At 38.8% G+C, this 19289-nt stretch overlaps 1 pseudogene; it reads right to left on the bottom strand.

Moving 5' to 3' along the window:
* Nucleotides 1-18974, bottom strand: part of LOC132476944 (chromobox protein homolog 1-like) — a 38311-nt pseudogene extending 19337 nt beyond the window's left edge.
* Nucleotides 18975-19289: the final 315 nt, after the last annotated feature.

Here is a 19289-nt window from a genome sequence, read left to right as displayed (position 1 = left end):
ATGCAAAGGGAAAAATCTCAAAACAGCAAGAGAAAAATGACTCAGGGAAACAAGTTCTCAGAAGCAATGGTAGAAGACAGTGGAGTGGCATATTCAAAGTGCTAAAAGAAAAACTGCCAACCAAGAATTCTATATGCAGAAAGATTATCCTTCAAAAATGAATTTTGGAGGAGATTAAGATGGTGGAGTAGGGGCCTCCCTGGTGGCGCAGTGGTTGAGAGTCCGCCTGCCGATGCAGGGGATACGGGTTCGTGCCCCGGTCTGGGAGGATCCCATATGCCGCGGAGCGGCTGGGCCCGTGAGCCATGACCGCTGGGCCTGCGCGTCCGGAGCCTGTGCTCCGCAACGGGAGAGGCCACAACAGTGAGAGGCCCACATAACGCAAAAAGGAAAAAAAAAAAAAAAAAAAAAAAAAGATGGTGGAGTAGGAGGATGCCAGCTCACCTACCCCCTTAAACACATCAAAAATACACATACAGTTGGAGTAATTCTCACTGAAAACAAACTGGAGACTGGCAGAAAGACTATTATAAAACCAAGGCTGCAAGAAAGATCCACAGAGAATCAGGCAGGAAGGAAAGAAAAGTGATCAGGTTGGGATCTGCATCCCTGGAAGCAGACAGAGAAGAGGAGGAGGATTACATGGGCTTGGAGATATACCCTGGCGAGTGAGCAGTTTGAAACACATATTGAACATCCTGGGCTTGGGGTCTGACACTGGGAGGATGAGTCCCCATAACAGGTTTGAAACCAGTGGGACTGACAGCAGGGCTGTAAGAAACCTAGACTCTGCTCCTGAAGGGTACACACATAATTGCTAATTCCTAAAACAAGGTAGAAGAAACAGATTAAAACTGTCTGGAACTCTGGCCAGTTTCTCTCAACTGCCCCAGTGTGTCCCAGCCTGAGCTGAGTGCCCACTCCAGCCCCTCTTACTCCATGGCACAGCTCCACACTAGGGCAAAGACTGCCACAGCTGAGGGGAATGCATAGTTGTAGGGGACAAAGCCAGCTCAGACCCAACACAGCATCTAAACAGGCGAGAGCAGCCATTATTGGTGCTTGCAGAGGCAGCAGATAGGGAATGAGCAGGAACTCTGACTGGTGCAGGGACTGCTCCAGCCCATGCCCTAACCCATGCTGAGCACCCACTCCAGCTTCTTTTGCCCAACACTGCTCCTCTTTTGGGAAAATGTGCCAGTGCTGGGAGCAGGGAGAGCACACACTGAGAGGAAACAGAACCATCTTGGACCTGACCCTCAGGGCTTCTGCTCCAGCAACTTGGGAGTTGACCCTGCACCCAATAGAGTGGTGCTGGTCACTAAGCAGAGGAGAAGACCCTGCTCACACCAGGCTCTAGCCATAGCCCCTCCATCTCCAGCTCCACATCCTATCAAGGTGATAGCTGCCAGCACACCTTGGGGCATGTAAGTTGTGTTCATGTCAGATACAGCTCTCCCAGAAAAGACACTGGGCACACACAAACTGTACAAGGATGCTCCCACACAAGGACACCCCTTCCAGACCAGGATAGGTAACTGTTTCACCTAATTTCATGGATACAGAAACATTTAATCAAAACAAGAAGACAGGGGCTTCCCTGGTGGCGCAGTGGTTAAGAATCTGCCTGCCAATGCAGGAGACACGGGTTCAAGCTCTGGTCTGGGAATATCCCACATGCCGCAGAGCAACTGAGCCTGTGTGCCACAACTATTAAAGCTTGCACTCTAGAGCCCGTGAACTACAACTGCTGAAGCCCACGCACCTAGAGCCCATGCTCTGCAACAAGAGAAGCCACCGCAATGAGAAGCCTGCACACCACAATGCGGAGTAGCCCCTGCTCCCCACAGCTGGAGAAAAGCCCAAGCAGCAACGAAGACCCAACGCAGCTAAAAATAAATGAATAAAATAAATACATTTATTTAAAAAAAACAAGAAGACAGAGGAATTTGTTTCAAATGAAATAACAAGAAAAAACAACTACTGAAACAGAAATAAATAATTTACCAGAAAAAGAGTTCAAAGCATTAGTAATAAGAATGTTAACTGATGTACAGAAAAGAATAGATGAACACAGTGATAATTTTAATAAGGAACTAGAAAATATTTTTTAAAAACCCAGTCAAATCTGATGAATACAATAACTATAATGAAAAACACACTAGAAGGAATTAACAGCAGACTAGGTGATACAGAAGAATGCATAAGTGATCTATAAGATAGGATAATGAGAATCATCCAATCAGTAAAAAAGGAAAACAAATTTAAAACATGAGGACAGTTTAAGGGACCTCTGGGACAACATCAATGTACCAACATTTACATTATAGGGGTCTGAAAAGAGGAAGAGAGAGAAAGGGGTAAAAGATGTTTTTGATGAAATTATGCTGAAAACATCCTGAAAGTGAAGAAGGAAATAGATATTCAGGTACAGGAAGCACAGAGGGTCCCAGAAAAGATGAATCCAAAGAGATCCACACCAAGACATATCATAATTAAAATGGCAAAAGTTAAAAATTCTAAAGGGATCAAGAGAAAAACAAAGAGTTATAAACAAGGGACATGCCAAATGGCTATTAGCTGATTTCTCTGCAGAAACTTTGCAGGCCAGAAGGGTGTGGCATGATACATTGAAAATGCTGAAAGGGAAAAACCTACAACACAGGATGCTCTACCCAGCAAGCTTATCATCTAGAATTGAAGGAGAGATAAAGAACTTCCCAAACAAGCAAAAACTAAAACTCAATACTAAACTGACCCTAAAAGTAATGTTAGAGGGTCTTTTCTAAGTGGAAAAGAAAAGGCTATAAGAAATAAGAATCCATAAGAAAGGGAAAATCCCACTAGTAAAGGCAAATATATAGTAAAGCCTATGGATCAACCACTTAAATAAGCTAGGATGAAGATTAAAAGACAAAATTGTAAAATCATCTATAACTACAATAAACAATTAAGGGATAAACATGAAGATGTAAAATATGATATCAAAAACAAAATGTGGGGGATGGAAGTAAAATATGTATATCTTTTAGAATGTGTTTGAACTTAAATGACTAACAGTTTAAAACAAATAGATATAGTTATAGGTCAACATATATGAACCCTATGGTAACCACAAATCTAAAACCTATGAATAGATACACAAATACCAGAGAGAAAGGATCATAAGCATACTGCTAAAGAAAACCATCAAACCACAAGGGAAGAAATTAAAAGAAGAAAAGGCCAGAGAAAAACTAAAAAACCAACCACAAAACAAGTACCAAAATGCCAGTAAGTACTTACTCACCAATAATCACTTTAAATGTCAACAGACTAAATGCTCCAATCAAAAGATATAGGGTGGCGGCTGACTGGATAAAATAAAGAAACCCATCTATATGCTGCTTATAAAAGACTCAGTTCAGAGGTAAAGACACACAGACTGAAAATGAGGGGGTGGAAAAATATATTTCATGCAAATGGAAATGACAAGAAACATGGGGTAGCAATACTTATGTCAAACAAAATAGGCTTTAAAGCAAAGTCTACAACAAAAGACAAAGAAGGGCATTATATAATGATAAAGGGATCAGTACAAGAAGTGGATATAACATTCATTAACACAGATGCACCTATTATAGGAGCACCTAAATATATAAAGCAAATATTAACAAACATAAAGGGAGAAACTGACAATAATGCAATAATAGTAGGGGACTTTAACACCCCAATGACATCAAGGGACAGATCATCCAGACAGATAATCAAAAAGCAAACAGTGGCCTTAAATGACACAGACAAGTAGAACTTAATAGATGTCTACAGTATATTCCATCTAAAAATGGTAGAATACACATGCTTTAAGTGCATATGGAATGTTCTCCAGGGTAGACCACAAGCAAGACCACAAAATATGCCTCAACATATATAGGCGGATAGAAATCATATCAAATACTTTTTCTGACCACAACAGTAGAAAACTAGGAATCAATCAAGGAAGAAAAATGGGAAGAACATAAACACGAGGAGACTAGCCAACTTGCTACTAAAAAAGAGTGGGTCAATGAAGAAATCAGAGGAAATGAGAAAATACCTCAAGACAGAACAAAATAAAGGGCTTCCCTGGTGGTGTGGTGGTTAAGAATCTGGCTGCCAATGCAGGGGACATGGGTTCAATCCCTGGTCAGGGAAGATCCTACATGCTGTGGAATAACTAAGCATGTGCACCACAACTACTGAGCTCTGTGCTCTAGAGCCTGCGAGCCACAACTACTGAACCCACGTGCCACAACTACTGAAGCCGGCACACCTAGAGCCCATGCTCTGCAACAAGAGAAGCCACCACAATGAGAAGCCTGCATACTGCAACGAAGAGTTGCCCCCACTCGCCACAACTAGAGAAAGCCCATGCACAGCAACGAAGACCCAACACAGCCAAAAATAAATGTAACTAATTAAAAAATAAATAAAAACAGGACATTCCAAAATCTATGGGATGCAGCAAAAGCAGTTTGAAGAGGGAAGTTTATAGCTATACACGCCTATCTCAAGAAATAGGAAAAATCTCAAAGAAACAACCTAACCTACTACCTAAAGGAATAAGAGAAAGAAGAACAAAGCCCAAAGTCAGCAGAAGGAAAAAAATAATAAAGATTAGAGAAAAAATAGAGAAAAAAATAGAAAATATCAATAAAATCAAGATCTGTATTTTTTAAAAAAGATGAACAAAATTGATACGTCTTTAGCCAGACTTAGCAAGAAAAAAAGAGAGAGGACCCGAATAAACAAAGTAAGAAATAAAAGAGGAGAAATAACAACTGATACCACAGAAATACCAAAAAATAAAAGAATACTATGAACAGTTAAATGCCAACAAATTGGACAACCTAGAAGACATCAACAAATTTCTAGAAACATACAACCTGACCTGACTGAATCAGGAAGAAATATACAATCTGAGCAGGCCAATTACTAGCAATGAAACTGAATTTGTGAAGAACTCTCCTCACTCCCCCCCCCAACCAAAATAGTACAGGACTGGATGGCTTCACAGGGGAATTTTACCAAACATATAAAGAAGAGCTAATACCTCTCCTTCTCAAACTATTTCAAAATTGAAGAGGAGAAAACACTCCGAAATTCATTCCAGGCTGCCAACATTACCTTGACACCAAACCAAACAAAGACACTACAAAAAAAGGAAAACTACAGGCTGATACCTCTAATGAAATCCTCAAACACACACTAGCAATCTGAATTCAACAATATATAAAACAATATATAAAAAGGATCATACAACATGATCAAGTGGGATCTATTCCTGGGATGCAAGGATGATTCAATATCCACAAATCCATCAATGTGATACAACACATTAACAAAAGAAAGGGTAAAAAATCACACGATCCTCCATCAGAAAACTTGCACAAGCCTCTTAGATAGCCTCATCCACTAGAGGGCAGACAAAAGAAGTAAGAAGAAGTACAATCTTGCAGCCTGTGGATCAAAAAACACATTCACAGAAAGATAGACAAGAGGAAAAGGCAGAGGGCTATGTACCAGATTAAGGAACAAGATAAAACCCTAGAAAAACAACTAAAGGAAGTGGAGATAGGCAAGCATCCAGAAAAAGAATTCAGAATAATGATAATGAAGATGATCCAGGACCTCAGAAAAAGAATGCAGGCAAAGATCAAGAAGATGCAAGAAATGTTTAACAAAGACCTAGAAGAATTAAAGAACAAACAAACAGAGATGAACAATACAATAAGTGAAATGAAAACTACATTAGAAGAAATCAATAGCAGAATAACTGAGGCAGAAGAACGGATAAGTGACCAGGAAGACAGAATGGTGGAATTCACTGCTACGGAACAGAATATAGAAAAAAGAATGAAAAGAAATGAAGACAGCCTAAGAGATCTCTGGGACAACAATAAATGCAACAACATTCACATTATAGGGGTCCCAGAAGGAGAAGAGTGAGAGAAAGGACCAGAGAAAATATTTGAAGAGATTATAGTTGAAAACTTCCCTAACATGGGAAAGGAAAGAGCCACCCAAGTCCAGGAAGCACAGTGAGTCCCATACAGGATAAACCCAAGGAGAAACACGCCAAGACACATAGTAATCAAATAGGCAAAAATTAAAGACAAAGAAAAATTATTGAAAGCAGCAAGGGAAAAATGACAAATAACATACAATGGAACTCCCATAAGGTTAACAGCTGATTTCTCAGCAGAAACTCTACAAGCCAGAATGGAGTGGCATGATATACTTAAAGTGATGAAAGGGAAGGACCTACAACCAAGATTACTCTAACCGGCAAGGATCTCATTCAAATTTGATGGAGAAATTAAAACCTTTACAGACAAGCAAAAGCTGAGAGATTTCAGCACCACCAAACCAGCTTTACAACAAGTGCTAAAGGAACTTCTCTAGGCAAGAAACACAGCAGAAGGAATATACCTACAATAACGAACCCAAAGCAATTAAGGAAATGGGAATAGGAACATACATATCAATAATTACCTTAAATGTAAATGGACTAAATGCTCCCACCAAAGGACACAGAGTGGCTGAATGGATACAAAAACAAGACCCATATATATGCTGTCTACAAGAGACCCACTTCAGACCTAGAGACACATACAGATTGAAAGTAAGGGGATGGAAAAAGATATTCCATGCAAATGGAAATCAAAAGACAGCTGGAGTAGCAATTCTCATATCAGACAAAATAGACTTTAAAATAAAGACTACTAGAAGAGACAAAGAAGGACACTACATAATGATCAAGGGATCGATCCAAGAAGAAGATATAACAATTGTAAATATTTATGCACCCAACATAGGAGCACCTCAATACATAAGGGAAATACTAACAGCCATAAAAGGGGAAATCGACAGTAACACAATCATAGTAGGAGACTTTAACACCCCACTTTCACCAATGGACAGATCATCCAAAATGAAAATAAATAAGGAAACACAAGCTTTAAATGATACATTAAACAAGATGGACTTAGTTGATATTTATAGGACATTCCATCCAAAAACAACAGAATACATTTTTTTCAAGTGCTCATGGAACATTCTCCAGGATAGATCATATCTTGGGTCACAAATCAAGCCTTGGTAAATTTAAGAAAATTGAAATTGTATCAAGTATCTTTTCCGACCACAATGCTATGAGACTAGACATCAATTACAGGAAAAGATCTGTAAAAAATACAAACACATGGAGGCTAAACAATACACTACTCAATAACGAAGTGATCACTGAAGAAATCAAAGAGGAAATTAAAAAATACCTAGAAACAAATGACAATGGAGACACGACGACCCAAAACCTATGGGATGCAGCAAAAGCAGTTCTAAGGGGGAAGTTTATAGCAATACAATCCCACCTTAAGAAACAGGAAACATCTCGAGTAAACAACCTGACCCTGCACCTAAAGCAATTAGAGAAAGAAGAACAAAAAACCCCCAAAGTTAGCAGAAGGAAAGAAATCATAAAGATCAGATCAGAAATAAATGAAAAAGAAATGAAGGAAACGATAGCAAAGATCAATAAAACTAAAAGCTGGTTCTTTGAGAAGAGAAACAAAATTGACAAACCATTAGCCAGACTCATCAAGAAAAGAAGGGAGAAGATTCAAATCAATAGAATTAGAAATGAAAAAGGAGAAGTAACAACTGACACTGCAGAAATACAAAAGATCATGAGAGATTACTACAAGCAACTCTATGCCAATAAAATGGACAACCTGGAAGAAATGGACAAATTCTTAGAAATGCACAACCTGCCAAGACTGAATCAGGAAGAAATAGAAAATATGAATAGACCAATCACAAGCACTGAAATTGAAACTGTGATAAAAAATCTTCCAACAAACAAAAGCCCAGGACCAGATGGCTTCACAGGCGAATTCTATCAAACATTTAGAGAAGAGCTAACACCCATCCTTCTCAAACTCTTCCAAACAATTTCAGAGGAAGGAACACTCCCAAACTCATTCTACGAGGCCACCATCACCTTGATACCAAAACCAGGCAAGGATGTCACAAAGAAAGAAAACTACAGGCCAATATCACTGATGAACATAGATGCAAAAATCCTCAACAAAATACTAGCAAACAGAATCAAACAGCACATTAAAAGGATCATACACGATGATCGGGTAGGGTTTATTCCAGGAATGCAAGGATTCTTTAATATACGCAAATCAATCAATGTGATACACCATATTAACAAGTTGAAGGAGAAAAACCATATGATCATCTCAATAGATGCAGAGAAAGCTTTCGACAAAATTCAACACCCATTTATGATAAAAACCCTGCAGAAAGTAGGCATAGAGGGAACTTTCCTCAACATAATAAAGGCCATATATGACAAACCCACAGCCAACATTGTCCTCAATGGTGAAAAACTGAAACCATTTCCACTAAGATCAGGAACAAGACAAGGCTGCCCACTCTCACCACTCTTATTCAACCTAGTTTTGGAGGTTTTAGCCACAGCAATCAGAGAAGAAAAGGAAATAAAAGGAACCCAAATTGGAAAAGAAGTAAAGCTGTCACTGTTTGCAGATGACATGATACTATACATAGAGAATCCTAAAGATGCTACCAGAAAACTAATAGAGCTAATCAATGAATTTGGTAAAGTAGCAGGATATAAAATTAATGCACAGAAATCTCTGGCATTCCTGTACACTAATCATGAAAAATCTGAAAATGAAATCAAGAAAACACTCCCATTTACCATTGCAACAAAAAGAATAAAATATCTAGGAATAAACCTACCTAAGGAGACAAAAGAACTGTATGCAGAAAATTATAAGACACTGATGAAAGAAATTAAAGATGATACAAATAGATGGAGCGATATACCATGCTCCTGGATTGGAAGAATCAATATTGTGAAAATGACTCTACTACCCAAAGCAATCTACAGATTCAATGCAATCCCTATCAAACTACCACTGGCATTTTTCACAGAACTAGAACAAAAAATTTCAAAATTTGTTTGGAAAAACAAAAGACCCCGAATAGCCAAAGCCATCTTGAGAACGAAAAACGAAGCTGGAGGAATCAGGCTCCCTGACTTCAGACTATACTACAAAGCTACAGTAATCAAGACAGTGTGGTACTGGCATAAAAACTGAAAGATAGATCAATGGAACAGGATAGAAAGCCCAGAGATAAACCCACGCACATATGGTCAACTTATCTTTGATAAAGGAGGCAGGAATGTACAGTGGAGAAAGGACAGCCTCTTCAATAAGTGGTGCTGGGAAAACTGGACAGGGACATGTAAAAGTATGAGATTAGATCATTCCCTAACACCATACACAAAAATAAGCTCAAAATGGATTAAAGATCTAAATGTAAGGCCAGAAACTATCAAACTCTTAGAGGAAAACATAGGCAGAACACTCTATGACAAAAATCACAGCAAGATCCTTTTGGACCCACCTCCTAAAGAAATGGAAATAAAAACAAAGATAAACAAATGGGACCTAATGAAACTTCAAAGCTTTTGCACAGCAAAGGAAACCATAAACAAGACCAAAAGAGAACCCTCAGAATGGGAGAAAATATTTGCAAATGAAGCAACTGACAAAGGATTAATCTCCAAAATTTATAAGCAGCTCATGCAGCTCAATAGCAAAAAAACAAACAAGCCAATCCAAAAATGGGCAGAAGACTTAAATAGGCATTTCTCCAAAGAAGATATACAGACTGCCAACAAACACATGAAAGAATGCTCAACATCATTAATCATTAGAGAAATGCAAATCAAAACTACAATGAGATATCATCTCACACCAGTCAGAATGGCCATCATCAAGAAATCTAGAAACAATAAATGCTGGAGAGGGTGTGGAGAAAAGGGAACACTCTTGCACTGCTGGTGGGAATGTGAATTGGTACAGCCACTATGGAGAACAGTATGGAGGTTCCTTAAAAAACTAAAAATAGAACTACCATATGACCCAGCAATCCCACTACTAGGCATATACCCTGAGAAAACCATAATTCAAAAAGAGACATGTACCGAAATGTTCATTGCAGCTCTATTCACAATAGCCCGGAGGTGGAAACAACCTAAATGTCCATCATCGGATGAATGGATAAAGAAGATGTGGCACATATATACAATGGAATATTACTCAGCCATAAAAAGAAACGAAACTGAGCTATTTGTAATGAGGTGGATAGACCTAGAGTCTGTCATACAGAGTGAAGTAAGTCAGAAAGAGAAAGACAAATACCGTATGCTAACACATATATATGGAATTAAAAAAAAATGTCATGAAGAACCTAGGGGTAAAACGGGAATAAAGACACAGACCTACTTGAGAATGGACTTGAGGATATGGGGAGGGGGAAGTGTAAGCTGTGACAAAGCGAAAGAGAGGCATGGACATGTATACACTACCAAACGTGAGGTAGATAGATAGTGGGAAGCAGCCGCAGAGCACGGGGAGATCAGCTCGGTGCTTTGTGACTGCCTGGAGGGGTGGGATGGGGAGGGTGGGAGGGAGGGAGATGCATGAGGGAAGGGATGTGGGAACGGATGTATATGTATGACTGATTCACTTTGTTATAAAGCAGAAACTAATAAAAAAATTAAAAAAAAAAAGAAATCAATTACAGGGAAAAAAACGTAAAAAAACACAAACACATGGAGGTTAAACAATACATTACTAAATAACCAACAGATCACTGAGAAAATCAAAGAGGAAATCAAAAAATACCTAGAGACAAATAACAATGAAAACACAATGATCCAAAACCTATGGGACGTAGCAAAAGCAGTTCTAAGAGAGAAGTTTATAGCAATACAGGCCTACCTCAAGAAATAAGAAAAATCTCAAATAAACAATCTAACCTTACACCTAAAGGAACTAGAGAAAGAGGAACAAACAAAACCGAAAGTTAGCAGAAGGAAAGAAATCATAAAGATCAGAGCAGAAATAAATGAAATAGAAACAAAGAAAACAATAGCAAATATCAATAAAACTAAAATCTGGTTCTTTGAGAAGATAAACAAAATTGATAAACCATTAGCCAGACTCATCAAGAAAAAGAGGGAGAGGACTCAAATCAATAAAATTACAAATGAAAAAGGAGAAGTTACAACAGACACCACAGAAATACAGAGCATCCTAAGAGATTACTACAAGCAACACTATGCCACTAAAATGGACAACCTGGAAGAAATGGACAAATTCTTAGAAAGTTATAACCTTCCAAGACAGAACCAGGAAGAAACAGAAAATAGGAACAGACCAGTCACAAGTAATGAAACTGAAACTGTGATTAAAAATCTTCCAACAAACAAAAGTCCAGGACCAGAAGGCTTCACAGGTGAATTCTATCAAACATTTAGAGAAGAGCTAACACCCATCCTTCTCAAACTCTTCCAAAAAACTGCAGAGGAAGGAACACTCCCAAACTCATTCTATGAGGCCACCATCACCCTGATACCAAAACCAGACAAAGATACTACAAAAAAAGAAAATTACAGACCAATATCACTAATGAATATAGATGCAAAAATCCTCAACAAAATACCAGCAAACAGAATCCAACAACATATTAAAAGGATCATACACCATGATCAAGTAGGATTCATCCCAGGGATGCAAGGATTCTTCAATATATGCAAATCATTCACTGTGATACACCATATTAACAAACTGAAGAATAAAAACCATATATCATCTCCATAGATGCAGAAAAAGCTTTTGACAAAATTCAACACCATTTATGATAAAAACTCTCCAGAAAGTGGGCATAGAGGGAACCTACCTCAACATAATAAAGGCCATATATGACAAACCCACAGCAAACATCATTCTCGATGGTGAAAAACTGAAAGCATTTCCTCTAGGATCAGGAACAAGACAAGGATGTCCACTCTCACCACTATTATTCAACATAGTTTTGGAAGTCCTAGCCATGGCAATCAGAGAAGAAAAAGAAATAAAAGGAATACAAATTGGAAAAGAAGAAGTAAAACTGTCACTGTGTGCAGATGACATGATACTATATACATAGACAATTCTAAAGATGCCACCAGAAAACTACTAGAGCTAATCAATGAATTTGGTAAAGTTGCATGATACAAAATTAATGCACAGAAATCTCCTGCATTCCTATACATTAATGATGAAAAATCTGAAAGAGAAATTAAGGAAACACTCCCATTTACCATTGCAACAAAAAGAATAAAATACGTAGGAATAACCCTACCTAGAGAGACAAAAGACCTGTATGCAGAAAAGTGTAAGACACTGGTGAAAGAAACTAAAGATTATACCGACAGATGGAGAGATATACCATGTTCTTGGGCTGGAAGAATCAATATTGTGAAAATGACTATACTACCCAAAGCAATCTACAGATCCAATGCAATCCCTATCAAATTACCAATGGCATTTTTTAGGGAACTAGAACAAAAAATCTTAAAATTTGTATAGAGACACAAAAGACCTGGAATAGCCAAAGCAGTCTTGAAGGCAAAAAGCGGAGCTGGAGGAATCAAGCTCCCTGACTTCAGACTATACTACAAAGCTACAGTAATCAAGACAATATGGTACTCGCACAAAAACAGAAACATAGATCAATGGAACAAGACAGAAAGCCCAGAGATAAACCCATGCACCTATGGTCAACTAATGTATGACAAAGAAGGCAAGGATATACAATGGAGAAAATGCAGTCTCCTCAGTAAGTGGTGCTGGGAAAACTGGATAGCTGCATGTAAAATAATGAAATTAGAACACTCCCTAACACCATATGCAAAAATAAACTCAAAATGTATTAGAGACCTGTATGTAAGACTGGACACTATAAAACTCTTAGAGGAAAACATAGGAAGAACGCTCTTTGACATAAATCACAGCAAGATCTTTTTTGATTCAACTCCTAGAGTAATGGAAATCAAAACAAAAATAAACAAATGGGACCTAATGAAACTTCAAAGCTTTTGCACAGCAAAGGAAACCATAAACAAGACCAAAAGACAACCCTTAGAAGGGGAGAAAATATTTGCAAATGAATCAACGGACAAAGGATTAATCTCCAAAATATATAAACAGCTCATGCAGCTCAATATTAAAGGAACAAACAACCCAATCCAAAAATGGGCAGAAGACCTAAATAGACATTTCTCCAAAGAAGATGTACAGATGGCCAAGAAGCACATGAAAAGCTGCTCAACATCACTAATTATTAGAGAAATGCAAATCAAAACTACAATGAGGTATCACCTCACACCATTTAGAATGGGCATCATCAGAAAATCTACAAAGAACAAATGCTGGAGAGGGTGTGGAGAAAAGGGAACCCTCTTGCACTGTTGGTGGAAATGTAAATTGATACAGCCACTCTGGAGAACAGTATGAAGGTTCCTTAAAAAACTAAAAATAGAGCTTCACTGGTGGCGCAGTGGTTGAGAGTCTGCGGGGACATGGGTTCATGCCCCGGTCCGGGAAGATCCCACATGCCGCAGAGCGGCTGGGCCTGTGAGCCATGGCCGCTGAGCCTGCGCGTCCGGAGCCTGTGCTCTGCAATGGGAGAGGCCACAACAGTGAGAGGCCTGCGTACCGCAAAAAAACAAAAACAAAAACAAAAAAAACAAAAAAAAAACTAAAAATAGAATTACCATATGATCCAGCAATCCCACTACTGGGCTTATACCCAGAGAAAACCATCATTCAAAAAGACACATGCACCCCAATGTTCATTACAGCACTATTTACAATAGCCAGGTCATGGAAGCAACCTAAATGCCCTTCAACAGACAAATGGATAAAGAAGATGTGGTACATATATAGAATGTGATATTATTCAGCCATAAAAAGGAATGAAATTGGGTCATTTGTTGAGAGGTGGTTGGATCTAGAGACTGTCATATAGAGTGAAGTAAGTCAGAAATAGGAAAACAAATATCGTATATTATTGTATATATATGGAACCTAGAAATATTTTACAGGTGAACCAGTTTGCAGGGCAGAAATTGAGACACAGATGTAGAGAACAAACATATGGACACCAAGGGGGAAAGCAGTGGGGGGGTGGGGGGTGGTGGCGAGCTGAATTGAGCGATTGGGATTGACATGTATACACTGATGTGTATAAAATTCATGACTAATAAGAACCTGCTCTATAAAAAAATAAGTAAAATTCAAAAATAAAATAAAAAAAGATTAATATATAGAAATCTGTTGCTTTTCTATACACTAATAATCAACTATCAGAAAGAGAAAACAAGAAAACAATTCCATTTAAAATCACATCAAACAGAATATATACCTAGGAATAAACTAACAAGGTGAAAGACCTATACTCTGAAAACTATAAAACATTGATGAAGGAAACTGAAAGATGACATGAAATGGAAAGATGTCCTGTGATCATAGACTGGAAGAATTAATATTGTTAAAGTGTCCTTACTACCCAAAGCAATCTACAGATTTAATGCAATTCCTATCAAAATACCCATGACATTTTTCACAGGCCTAGAACAAATAATCCTAAAATTTATATGGAACCATAAAAGATCACAAATAGTCAAAGCAATCTTGAAGGAAAACAAACAAACAAACAAAGCTGGAGGTATCACTCTGTCTGACTTCAGACTGTACTGCAAACCTACAGTAATCAGAACAGTATAGTACTGGCACAAAAACAGAAACACAGATCAATGGAACATGATAGAGAGCCCAGAAATAAACCCATGCACTTATGGCCAATTTATCTATAAAAAAGGATACAAGAATACACAATGGGGGAAAGACATTCTCTTCAATATGTGGTCCTGGGAAAACTGAACAGCTACATGGAGAAAAAGACAGTTCATTCAAAAATTATACTTGCAGGCTTCCCTGGTGGTGCAGTGGTTGAGAGTCCACCTGCCGATGCAGGGGACACGGGTTCGTGCCCCAGTCTGGGAAGATCCCACATGCTGCGGAGCGGCTAGGCCTCTGAGCCATGGCTGCTGAGTCTGCGCATCTGGAGCCTGTGCTCCACAACGGGAGAGGCCACAACGGTGAGAGGCCCGCGTACCGCAAAAAAAAAAAAAAATTATACTTGGAAATTTCCATACCACTCTCTCACAAATTATTAGGATAACTGGACATAAAATCAATAAGGAATAGAAGAGTTGAAAAACACTATCAAAAATTGAACCTGGGGCTTCCCTGGTGGCGCAGTGGTTGAGAGTCCGCCTGCCGATGCAGGGGACACGGGTTCGTGCCCCAGTCTGGGAAGATCCCACATGCCGCGGAGTGGCTGGGCCCGTGAGCCATGGCCGCTGAGCCTGTGCGTCCAGAGCCTGTGCTCCGCAACGGGAGAGGCCACAACAGTGAGAGGCCTGCGTACTGAGGAAAAAAAAGAAAAAAAAAATTGAACCTGATGTTTATTCAGTTAACTCCACACAGTAGCAGCAGATTACACATTCTTTTCAAGCACACTTGGAGCATTGTCAGGATGTTACACTATAAGACTGAAATTGAAGATGACACACACAGATGGAAAAGTATAATGTGTTCATGGACTGGAATAATCAATATTGTTAAAATGATCATACCGCCCACGGCAATCTACAGATTCAATACAATCTCTATCAAAATACCAATGGCATATTTCACAGAACTAGAATAAATAATTCTAAAATTTGTACGGAAACACAAAAGACCCCAAATAGCCAAAGCAATCTTGAGAAAGAACAGAACTGTTGGTATAACACTCCCTGACTTCAAACTATACTACAAAGCTACAGTAATCAAAACAGTAAAGTACTGGCACAAAAAGAGACACACAGATCAATGGAATAGAATAGACAGCCCAGATACAAACTCACACACTTATAGCTAATTGATCTATGACAAAGGAGGCAAAAATATACAATGGGGAAAAGACAGTCTCTGCAATAAGTCATGCTGGGAAAACTGGACAGGTACATATAAATCAATGAAATTCAAACATTTTCTCACACCATATACAAAAATAAACTCAAAATGGATTAAAGACCTAAACTTAAGACTGGAAACCATAAAACTCCTAGAAGAAAATGTAGGCAGAATACTCTTTGACGTAAATCGTAGCAATATTTTTTTAGATCTGTCTCCTAAGGCAAAAGAAACAAAAGCAAAAATAAACAAATGGGACCTAACTAAACTTAAAAGCTTTTGCACAGCAAAGGAAACTCTCGACAATACAAAAAGACAGCCTACTGAATGAGAGAAAATATTTGTAAATGATATGACTGATAAGGGGTTAATGTCCAAAATATATAAACAATTTATTTAACTCAGTATCAAACAAAAAAACAACCTGATTTTAAAAATGGGCAGAAGACCTGAATAGACATTTTTCCAAAGAAGACATACAGATGGCCGACACCTGAAAATATGCTCAATATTGCTAATCACCAGAGAAATGCAAATCAAACCCACAATGAGATATCACCTCACACCCATCAGAATGGCTATCATCAAAAAGATCATAAATAAGAAATGTTGGTGAGGATGTGGGAAAAGGGAACCCTTGTACACTATTGGTAGGAATGTAAATTGGTGCAACCACTGTTGAAAGCAGTATGGAGGTTCCTCAAAAAACTAAAAATAGAACTACCATATGATCCAGCAATCCCACTGCTGGGCATATATTTGAAGAAAAGGAAAATACTAATTCGAGAAGATACATGCACCCCAATGTTCATAACACCATTATTTACAATAGCCAAGAAATAGAAGCAACCTAAGTGTCTACCAACAAATGAAGATGTGACATATATACACATACACACACACACACACATATACACATACACAATAGGATATTACACAGCAATAGAAAAAATGAAAATTTGCCATTACAACAGCATAGATGGACCTGGAGGGTATTATACTTAGTGAAATAAGTCAGACAGAGAAAGACAAATTCTGTATGTTACCAGTTATATTTGGAATCTAAAAAAACAAAACTGATGAATGAATATGAACAAACCAGAAACAGACTCACAGATACAGAGAACAAACTAGTGGTTACCAGCGGGGAGAGGGAAGGGGTTTAGAGGATTAAGAGGCACAAACTACTGTATAGAAGAAAAATAAGCTACAAAGATGTAATGTACAGCACAGGGAATACAGCCAACATTTTATAAGAACTTTAAGTGGAGTATAAACTATAAATGTTCTGAATCACTATGTTGTACATCTGAAACTAATACTGTAAATCAATTATATTTCAAATTTTAAAACATGACTGAATGATGAATAAATGGAGGAGAAGGGACCAATCTTCCACACAGAAGAATTCCAAATAATATGTGTAAATTATCCCTGCCCCCTTCTGGGAGATGGAGCTTAATTCCTTTCCCCTTGTGTGTGATCTGGACTGAGTGACCCACTTCCAAGGAATAGAGCTCAGAAAGGAAAAAATAATAACTTTATAGTGGAGAAACCTGGCAGATGCAATCTTAACCTACTGATTAAAGTTATATCACCATTAATGTCATGCTGTTAAGGCCCTAATATGATGCATTGAAAAGGGTACTTCACTCTGAATATTCTTTCCAGAAACCTACAACCCCATTCTAATCATGAGAAAATATCAGAAAAATGGAAGGACATTCTATAAAATACTTAGCCAGTATTCTTCAAAAGTGTTAAGGTCCTAAAAATACAAATAGAATGAGAAACTGTCACAGATTGGAAAAGACTAAGGGGACACGATGATTAGGTGTTATGGGTACCCTGGGCTGGGTTCCGGAACAGAAAGAGACTATCAGTGGACAAACTGGTGAAACTGGAATAAATTATGTCATTTCATTAATAGTATTGTACTAATGACAACTTCTTAGTTTTGACAAATGTGCCACAGTTGTTAGATGTTAATAGCAGGGGAAGCTAGGTGAAGGGTGTATAGGAGCTGTATACTGTCTTTGCAATTTTTCTGTAAAACTAAAATTATTCCAACGCAAAAAAGAAAAAGTGTTAAAGAATGAGAAACATGTCTATGGAATGATCTGGAGAAAACTCTGAGACATAAGTGAAAAAAAATCAAGTCGTATTATGATGGGTATTGTTTGCTATTGTTTGATTGTAAATGCTGAGACCGCTTCTAGAAAGACGCCCCCCCCCAAAATTGGTAAGAGAGTTGCCTCAACGGGAGGGTAACTGGGTGGGATAGAGAGAGGACTGGAAGGGAGACTTTTTGCTCTGGAGCTTTTGTACCTTTCAAATTTTATACCCTGTGCAAAAAAGTAAATTAAAAAGTGGGTAGGAATATTGCCTTTGGTCAAAAGGGCTCGTAAAGATCCTTTAAATTACCCAGGATTAAACAAAAATCAATTATAAAAATTTGGTTGAGTTCCCCCAGAGAAGCAGCTGGCCTGAATTTAGAAGCCACAACGTGTGGTTCTCTGCGCTCAGGCCGGTGGGAAGGGGCCACCCTGGGAAGCTGTGAGCCCGAGGCAAGCAGCGCTCGGCAGCTTTACACACCCTCCTGGGCGCAAGTCACGGTTCTCAGTTCTTGCTCTGCCCCTCGTCCTGGTTCGCTTTTTTTCTTCCTTAACAGCTTTGGTTGAAGTCACTTCATTTGCCACTTTCCTCGTCAGCACTTCCCCTCCCCTGCTTTTCTTTTCTTTGTAACACTGCCGTTGCATAACTCTAACGTTATATATTTGCTTGTTCTGAATATATACTGCTACATAACAAACCATCCCAAATTTGGTGAGGCAATAGCCATTTTGCGGTGCTCACGAATTCTGTGGGTCAGAATTTGGACAGGGCACAGCAAGGATGAATTGTCTCTGTGCCACGATGTCGGGGGTGACCTCGATGGCTGGGGGCTAGGATCACGTGTCTGGATTCCTGCGCTGTGCTCATTGGAAGACGATGCTCACCTGGGACTGAGTACAGTGCCACCATGTGGCCTTTCCACCTGGTTTGCGCTTCTGAGCGCATTTACAGGTGCGCCCGCAAGAGGAGTCAGAAGAGCAAGTGTTCTGAGAGACATGACCTTTTATGAGCTAGTCTGTGAGGTCACTTGTGCTGTTCTCTATTGGCTGAAGCAACCCCAGGCCCGCCCAGACTCAGGGCGGAGAGGCATCAACTCCACCTCTCCCTGAGAGGAGCGCCAGAGAACTGGGGCCATGTTCTAAGACCACCACCACATTTGTTTATTTTGTGTCTTCTTTCTACGACGGCAGGGACTCTCTTGGTTTTGTTTTCTACCATATCCCTTGTAGGCACACAAAGATATTTTGCTGATGAATGCTG

The sequence above is a fragment of the Mesoplodon densirostris genome, chromosome 16 (genome assembly GCF_025265405.1).
Source record: "Mesoplodon densirostris isolate mMesDen1 chromosome 16, mMesDen1 primary haplotype, whole genome shotgun sequence".
Classification (NCBI taxonomy): Eukaryota; Metazoa; Chordata; class Mammalia; order Artiodactyla; family Ziphiidae; genus Mesoplodon; species Mesoplodon densirostris.
The sequence above is the reverse complement of the archived record's forward strand: the minus strand, read 5'-3'. Positions and strand labels throughout refer to the sequence as shown.